This window comes from Pinus tabuliformis, chromosome J (assembly GCF_031772625.1).
Source record: "Pinus tabuliformis cultivar Carrire ecotype Pingquan chromosome J, CPIR1, whole genome shotgun sequence".
In the NCBI taxonomy this organism is placed as follows: domain Eukaryota; kingdom Viridiplantae; phylum Streptophyta; class Pinopsida; order Pinales; family Pinaceae; genus Pinus; species Pinus tabuliformis.
Window position 1 is genome coordinate 24,586,619 of NC_142295.1, and position 9,329 is coordinate 24,595,947.

Genomic DNA, 9,329 nt, shown 5'->3' on the forward strand with positions numbered 1-9,329 from the left:
CAAATCTATTAACTGTTCAAACGAACACAACTGATAGAAGCATAACAAACCTACATTTAATATTCAATCTTTTACCTGTAGAAATTAATTTGACAACCATGAGGGTCGGGAGAACTGGAAGGAAAGTGAAAAATACTCAGATTTCCCTCTAGAAACACCCAAAGGGTATTAGAGAGGCAGTTCTAGAGGGGTCAAAATCTAAATATACGAGTTAATTTAACAGTGATTGGTCTTGACAAGTCTAAACTGGATAACCGAATGCAATTTAAACAAATGGGAAAGGAGAAAAACTAAACCCTGAACCTGCATAGATGACCATTGTATATGGATTTAATCATCAAATAAATACAAGAAGTAAAATACTGTAACAAGGTTGCATGGACTATAACTAAAGAATTCAGTTCCAAACTCCGCCGCTATAATATTACCATAATTTTGAATATCAAAACTGAAGAAATCATCTGTTCACAAGAATCATAAACTTTCAATGTACCAAGAGCCCATTAGGGCCTAACCTTCATAGTTAATGAATAGCAAACAAGAAATTGGGCAAGATCTTAATGGAATTACAAAAACTATAGTTGGGAAGCTATCGCCTTCCTTAAAACAAAACAGACTATTCACACCTAATGGAAATACCCTAAGCTACAACACCATAATCTAAGTATTTGGAATAACAACAAGAACCATTGATTTTTCAATACGACGATAATCCTTGGCATTAAACTACACCCCAACAGCCAGAAGTGCACATGTGATGTCGTCCCTGAAGCTATGACAGTGGAATAAGTGGTTGGAGTCCGCTAAACTCCATGCTGAGTCATAAGGTAACCTGCCAGGGCGGCCATAAAATGTTAGAAAATTATATATTACGGAGCAATGGAACACATAAAATATTGCAGAAATATAAACACAGAAAACACACAAAACAAGAGAGACACAGATATATGTGGTTCACCCAGTTTGGGCTACGTCCACCCCGAACAGCCAGTTCTTCCTTTCTATTATCCAACAAAATGAAGAGACACAACCTACAGCAAATCCGCTGTAATATCCTCTGTTTTCTCTCACAGTCTCACCTCTTTGTTTCTCGCTCACAAAATACACATCTATCACATAGCCTCAAATACAATACCCTCATACAAAGAGAGGGGTTGCCTTCTAGGGCAAAAAACCCTAAACTAAACATAAGTTCTACCGTCAGATCATCCGCCTAATGAACGGCCCAGATTGACTAGAAATTACTATACTTTTACAAGGCAATTTTACAGTTGTTTTTAGCTTCGGGGCCGCTGCCCCCGAAACCCCCCGCCAGGGGGGGGGGCTCCCAAAGGTCACAGCCGCCCCCCCTGGACCCCCCCTGCAGCGAATATTTTACGGGCGGCGTTGCCGCCCCCATTTCGAACTGGGGTCCTATGTGGCGATACCTTTGAATATAGAAGATAATCAAGCTCCACACCCAACAATCTCCCACTTGGAGACTGATTGTATTAACTCCACCGCTGCTCCATTTGCTGGACAATGACTCCTCTTTGGACCTGGCTATTTCTCATCTTCATCGTCATCCTTGAAGACCAACTGAAACTGAGCATATTCTCAGTTTCTCCCTGGTTACAACTTTTGTTAGCATATCTGCAGGATTCTGGCTAGTGTGTATCTTTTCCAGCTTCAACTCTCCATCTTCCAACACTGATCGTATGAAATGGTACTTGAGCTGTATGTGTTTAGTCCTGGAATAAAATGCTGAGTTCTTTGCAAGATGAATGGCACTTTGGCTATCACTGTATAACGTGCCCATATCATGCGCCTTACCCAATTCACCCACCCAATTCAATAAACCTTTGTAACGAAATCATTTCTTTACTAGCCTCTGTAGCAGCAACATACTCTGCTTCTGTTGTTGAAAGTGCAACAACACTTTGGATTTTTGAAACCCAACTGACAGTTGTTCCTCCAACAGTAAATACATATCCTGTAGTGCTCCTCCTGTTATCTCTGTCACCTGCCATATCTGCATCAAAATATCCTTGTAGGCAGATGTTTGAACCACCAAAGCATAATGCTTGATTTGTGGTACCTTTCAAATATCTGAGAATCCATTTCACTGCCATCCAATGTTCCTTTCCTGGATTGTTCATGTACCTGCTTACAACTCCCACTGCATGTGCAATATCAGGCCTTGTGCAGACCATTGCATACATTAAGCTTCCAACTGCTGATGCATATGGAACTTTAGACATATAATCCATGTCTTCTTGGGTCTTTGGGCACATTTCCTTGCTAAGTTTGAAATGGCTAGCAAAAGGTGTACTAACTGGTTTTGCATTGTGCATGTTAAATCTTTTCAACACCTTTTGTATGTACTCATTCTGAGACAATGTTAATTTACGATTTTTTCAGTCTCTAGTTATTCTCATACCAAGGATTTGTTTTGCAGCTCCCAAATCCTTCATTGCAAATGAATTTGCCAATTTTCTTTTGAGCACATTTATTTCCTGCATGTTAGATCCTGCAACAAGCATGTCATCTACATACAATAACAATATAATATAGCTGCCATCATTTTGCTTTTTCAAATAAACACAATGATCAGAGTGACATCTAGTATAACCTTGTTCAGACATAAACTTGTCAAATTTTAGATACCACTGCCTTGGAGCCTGTTTTAAGCCATACAAGCTCTTCTTCAACCTGCACACTAGTTTCTCCTTCCCTTTCACCTCATATCCTTGTGGCTGCTGCATATATATCTCTTCCTCCAAATCCCCATGGAGAAAGGTTGTCTTTACATCTAACTGCTCAAGATGCAAATCTTCAGCTGCTACAAGACTTAAAATAGTTCTGATTGAAGTCATTTTAACAACAGGAGAAAATATTTCATCAAAATCAATACCTTTCTTCTGTGCAAACCCCTTCACCACAAGTCTAGCTTTATACCTCTGTTTTCCTCCATCTTCTTCCTTCAGCCTGTAAACCCATTTATTCTTCAATGTAGTTTTTCCTACAGGCAACCTGACTAAATCCCAAGTCTGGTTATGCATTAAGGAGTCCATCTCTTCTTCCATGGCTACCTCCCACTTCTTCCTGCTTTCAACCTGCATTGCTTCTTCATAACATTCGGGTTCACCGGAATCAGTCAACAATAAATAATATAATGAAGGAGAGTATCGTTCAGGGGGTCTACTTATCCTGGTAGATCTTCTAACACCACTTTCAGGTGTTTGGGGTGCCTGTTGTTGTTGTGGTGGTTGCTGTTGTTGTGGTTGTTGATTATTATTATTTTCAGGCACCTTTACTTTTTCAGTGATTTCATCAAGAACTGTGTATTCCTTGTTTTCCTTTTCCTGTTTCTTTTCCTGCAACTGATTCTTATACAAGACCTTTTCATTGAATATTACATCTCTGCTCCTAATGATTTTGTGATTTTCATAATCATATAAGCGATAACCAAAATCATTAACACCATATCCAATAAAGGTACATTTCTTTGACTTTGCCTCAAGCTTTGTTCTATTTTCTTTATCAATATGGACAAAGGCCTCACAACCAAAAGGCTTTAAAATAGAGTAGTTTACCTTTTTATCTGTCCATGCTTCCTCTGGGACACCACCATCCAAGGAACTTGAAGGCCCTCTGTTTATTAGATAAACAGTAGTATCTACAGCATCTGCCCAAAACTGTAAAGGCAATCCTGCATGCAATCTCATGCACCTTGCACGCTCCATGATTGTTCTGTTCATCCTTTCTGACACAACATTTTCTTGTGGTGTTCTTGGAACTGTCTTCTCTCTGCGAATTCCATGCTCTGAACAGTACCTATCAAACTCTTTGCTGCAATATTCACCTCCATTGTTTGATCTAAGACACTTCAATTTCTTTCCTGTCTCAATCTCAACCAAAGCTTTCCATTTCTTGAAAGTATCAAATACATCAAATTTATTCTTAATACAATAAATCCAAGTTTTTCTAGTTGCATCATCAATAAAAGTAACATAATAACGAGAGCCACCGAGAGATGATACCTGAGCAGGTCCCCATACGTCTGTATGCACAAGCTCTAATTTTTTGTTCTTCTTTTCTTTCCCAACTCTGAGAAATCTGACTCTCTTCTGTTTTCCATAAATGCAGTTCTCACAGAAGTCCAAATCAACATTCTTCAAACCTGGCAATGAATTCCTTGAGTGAAGAATCTTCATCCCCTTTTCACTCATGTGTCCGAGCCTATGATGCCATAATGCTGCATCTGCTCCTTTGGAAGTTAAAGCATTAACAGAGTTAGAAATACCATTGCATAAATACAATGTACCAACCTTTTCGCCTTTTGCTATTACCAGGGCTCCTTTAGTGACCTTCCAAGCTTTATCTGTGAAAGTTGTCACACAACCTTCACCGCCTAACTGCCCTGTTGAAATCAGATTTTTCTTTAGATCTGGAACATGCCTTACCTCCTTTAATAGCCATTGGTTTCCATTCTGCTGTTTTACAAGAACCTTACCCATTCCAATGATTTTACAGGGTTTATCATCACCTAGACGAACTTGTCCAAAATCTCCTTGAACATAGTCATGAAAGTATTTCTTATCAGGTGTGGCATGGAATGAAGCCCCTGAATCTACCACCCAGGAATCAGTAATATTTTCGAAAGAAAGAATCAAAGCATCTTGTAACACCTCACCTGTCACATTTGCTTCATGATTGTTTTCTTGTTGTGCATCTCCTTCTTTTCCCTTCCGAGATCTACAGTCTTTCTTTAGGTGTCCTTTCTTTCCACATTTCCAGCACACTATCCCCGATCTGGACTTGGATCTGCCTTTCCTTGATTTACTGCGATATCCTGAGCTCTTTCCTCTTTCCATTTTTCTTCCTCTAGACTCTGCACTCAAAGCATTTCCCGATGACTCACCGGAGCTTTTCCGTCGCATTTCCTCGCTAAGGATAGCACCGACAACATCATCAAACTTTAAAGTACTAGATCCAGAAACGGAGTTACTAATGGCCATTACCAAACCATTCCAACTTTCTGGTAATGAGCACAAGAATAACAGAGCTCTAACTTCATCATCAAAGTTTACCCCTACAAAACTTAACTGACTTGTAACTGTATTAAAATCATTTAAATGGTTTGCAACAGATCCACCTTCCGACATATTCATATTAAATAACCGTTTCATAAGAAATACCTTGTTTGAGGCCGAGGGTTTTTCATATAGTTTCGACAACGTCTGCATCAAACCCTCTGTCGTGGTTTCCTTCGAAATGTTGAAGGCGACTGACGCAGCAAGGCACAACCGTATTGTTCCGAGTGCCTTTCTATCGAGAAGGTTCCATTCTTCGTCTTTCATACCCGTCGGCATCTTTGTTTTTCCGCCCAAAGGTAGGTATAGATCTTTCTGATACAGATATCTTCCATCTGCATCTTCCACAGCGAGAAGTTTTGGCCGTTAAATTTCTCGACCCTAAACTTACCATCTTCCGCCATTGCTCCCACTCGAACCAGGAACCCTTCTTTCCTGCGAGTTTATCAGCCAAATAGACCTTCGGCTCTGATACCAGTTGTTAGAAAATTATATATTACGGAGCAATGGAACACATAAAATATTGCAGATATATAAACACAGAAAACGCACAAAACAAGAGAGACACAGATATACGTGGTTCACCCAGTTTGGGCTACGTCCACCCCGAACAGCCAGTCCTTCCTTTCTATTATCCAGCAAAATGAAGAGACACAACCTACAGCAAATCTGCTGTAATATCCTCTGTTTTCTCTCACAGTCTCACCTCTCTATTTCTCGCTCACAAAATACACATCTATCACATAGCCTCAAATACAATACCCTCATACAAAGAGAGGGGTTTCCTTCTAGGGAAAAAAACCCTAAACTAAACATAAGTTCTACCGTCAGATCATCCGCCTAATGAACGACCGAGATTGACTAGAAATTACTATACTTTTACAAGGCAATTTTAAAACTGTTTTTAGCTTCGGGGGCACTGCCCCGAAACCCCCCGCCTAGGGGGGGCTCCCAAAGGTCGCAGCCGCCCCCCCTGGACCCCCCTGCAGCGAATATTTTACGGGCGGCGTTGCCGCCCCCATTTCGAACTGGGGTCCTATGTGGCGATACCTTTGAATATAGAAGATAATCAAACTCCACACCCAACAGAAAACACAAACTTAACCTGTTTGGAAAACAGAATCAACAGAAAAGAAAATAAATGAAATTTGCACAAGAAATTACCCACCCCGATGAGTCCTCGATGCACCAAGCTTGTAAACAAGGTAAAGAATTTGGGCGACAGATCACCACCTGTAAATAACCACAACAAATATTAATTTCAGATACACAGCCACAGGAACTGAAAACCAGAGTAGTATAGGAAGTAAAATAAATCATTATGCCACCAACATACCTGTGAACATGTTCCCTAAGTTGTAGCTGCCTCTGGGAGGAGAGAAATCAAAATGGGTGCTTGAAATCTAGTATTATTAATGATATCGGATGTTGGAAGAGTCAAGGAGCCGCTGTCGTCGAAAGAACTTGTAAAGCGAAAGCCTCTCCAGATGAACAATGTGAATGGATGATTGAGGGCAGGCTTAGGGCGGGTGGTTACCAAAAGGAACCCTAGACCGATGCTAACCATGCAATCAAAGAACAACCAAATCAACGCTCGTGATGTTTCCAAGTTGCACCCAAGAAAGTTCTGGATGTAGAAATTTTGAATAATATGACACTTATTCACAGAGATTATCCCAATTATACACTATTGTGGAATACATGCATAATACATAACCTCCTCTACGTTGATCATCAATTTAGCAGCATTAAAAACAATGAAACATCAATCGCATGCGCACATTAACACAGTATGTAACCCGGGGAAAGCATACAGTTGAAAACCCCACACTATTTGTATATTATAATGATTGAGAACATGTAATAATACATAGTACAATACTCCTCACAAGTACTCAGTACTATCTCCACCTGTTACACACAAAACTAGCTCAGATATGAATCAATCACAGGTTCAAATCTCCTCCACTGCTTTGCTTGCCTCCACTGCGCAAACCCAAGTGAAAATCACGTGAGCACGGGCTACAATTGCCTTGATATTGGCCCACACTGAGCAATCCTCATTGGCATTACTCAATCCATGCATGTGCAAATCTCATGCACAACTGATAGTCACAACTCACCCTTTCACTTACCTCTAACACCTGTCTCTGTTGAACTGTCCATGCACTGAGTTAACTGATGTATTCTTTAGTTTCTTTATGAGTTAATAATTAGTGAATTGATTAATAATTAATTCACATCACTCATCACTAGTGTATTCTGCAGTTAGACTAAATACAACTAGTTTAACCAAGTCAAACTGAACACAACTCCATCAACTCCACAATCAACTCCACCGAAACTCAACCACATGAGTTCTAACTGAAGTCCTGCATGCAATAGCTCAACTAACACATAAGAAACCATGTGATTCCTTTTTTTAGCTGCATGTGCCACATCCGTAGCTCAAACTGAAGTGCTCCAAGAGAATAAGATAATGTTTAGAGTCCAAATATTACTAAGGGCTAATACTATTTGACTGTTTCTATTTTTACCCTGGCAGTCTAAAAATAGACTCTGGTCACTCCACTGTGAACCAAAAATAGAAATCCATCTATTTTTCCCAACATGACCAATCATCCATAAACAACATCCTGCAACTCATAGACCATGATCCATATGTCTAAAAATAGGCATAGTCTAAAAATAGACTTTGTGCCAAAAATAGCCTGCAGGCCCACTTAGTGAAGGTGACTCCTTTCCACTAAACTCCATCATCTTGTTGCATTTTCAACACTGGAGGCTAGGGCCGGATGGCCACCCGTTATTGAAAACAAATCATGGTTATGTAAGATTTAAATATCAAGTACCATGAGGATGTTAATTCTTGTTTTAACTAATATATATAGTAAAGCTCTGTGGTTCCAGAGGGGTCAAACTCTGAAGAAACATGTTAATTTAATAGTGATTGGTCTTAACAAGTTTAGATTGGATAACCAAATGCAATTTAAACAAATGGAAAAGTAGAAAAACTAAACCCTGAACCTGCATAGGTGACCATTTTATACGGATTTAATCATAAAATAAATACATGAAGTAAAAGACTGTAACACGGATGCATGGCCAATAACCAAAGAATTTGGTTCCAAACTCAGCCGCTATAATATTACCATAATTTTGAATATCAAAACAGAAGAAAACATATATTCACAAGAATCATAAACTTTCAATGTACCAAGAGCCCATTAGGGTCGAACCTTCATAGTTAACAAATAGAAAACAGGAAACTGGGCAAGAGCTTAATGGAAGTACAAAAACTATAGTTGGGAAGTTGTCGCCTTCCTGAAAAGAAAACAGAGATTGTTCACACCTAATGGAAATACCCTAAGCTACAATGCCATAATCTAAGTATTCAGAATACCAACAAGAACCATTGATTGTTCAATACGGCGATAATATTGGGCATTAAACTACACCCCAGCAGCCAGAAGTGCACCTGTGATGTGGTCCCTAAAGTTGTGATGGTGGAACAAGTGGTTGGGGTCCATTGAACTCCATGCCGAGTCACAGGGTAACCTACCAGGGCAGCCAGAAAATGAAAACTTAACCTATTTGGCAAATAGAATCAACAGAAAAGCAAATAAAAAGAATTTGCACAAGAAATTACCCACCACGATGAGCCCCCATTGCACCAAGCCTGTAAACAAGGTAAATAATTTGGGCGACAGACCACCACCTGTAAATAACCACAACAAATATTAATTTCAGATACAAAGCCACAGGAACTGAAAACTAGAGTAGTATAGGAAGTAAAAGAAATTGATTATGCCACTGACATACCTGTGGATAGGTTCCTCGAGCTGTCGCTGCCTTTGAGAGGAGAGAATTCGAAATGGGTGCTCGAAATCTAGTATTATTAGTGATATCGAATGCTGGAAGAGTCAAGGAGTCGTCGTCACTGGAAGAACTTGCAGAGCGAAACCCTCTTCGGACAAACAATGTGAATGGAAGACTGAGGACAGGGTTAGGCTGGGTGGCTACCGAAAGGAACCCTAGACTAATGTTGACCATGCAATCAAAGAACAACCAGATCAACGCTCGTGATGTTTCCAGGTGGCGCCCAAGAAAGTTCTGGAGGCTGGGGCCGGATAGCCACCCGTCAGTGAAAACAAGTCATGGTTATGTAACATTTAAATATCAAGTACCACGAGGCCACTAATTCATGTTTTAATTAATATATATAGTAAAGTTCTATGCTATGTCATAAAGGTT

General features: G+C 39.9%; 1 long non-coding RNA gene across 1 annotated transcript; it reads right to left on the bottom strand.

Moving 5' to 3' along the window:
• Window positions 1-601: 601 nt before the first annotated feature.
• On the bottom strand, window positions 602-9,109 carry LOC149225238 (uncharacterized). The gene is made up of 4 exons (XR_016246948.1): window positions 8,898-9,109; window positions 8,729-8,793; window positions 6,244-6,308; window positions 602-832 (listed from the first exon to the last, which is right to left on the bottom strand). It is a non-coding gene; the product is annotated as an uncharacterized LOC149225238 (long non-coding RNA).
• Window positions 9,110-9,329: the final 220 nt, after the last annotated feature.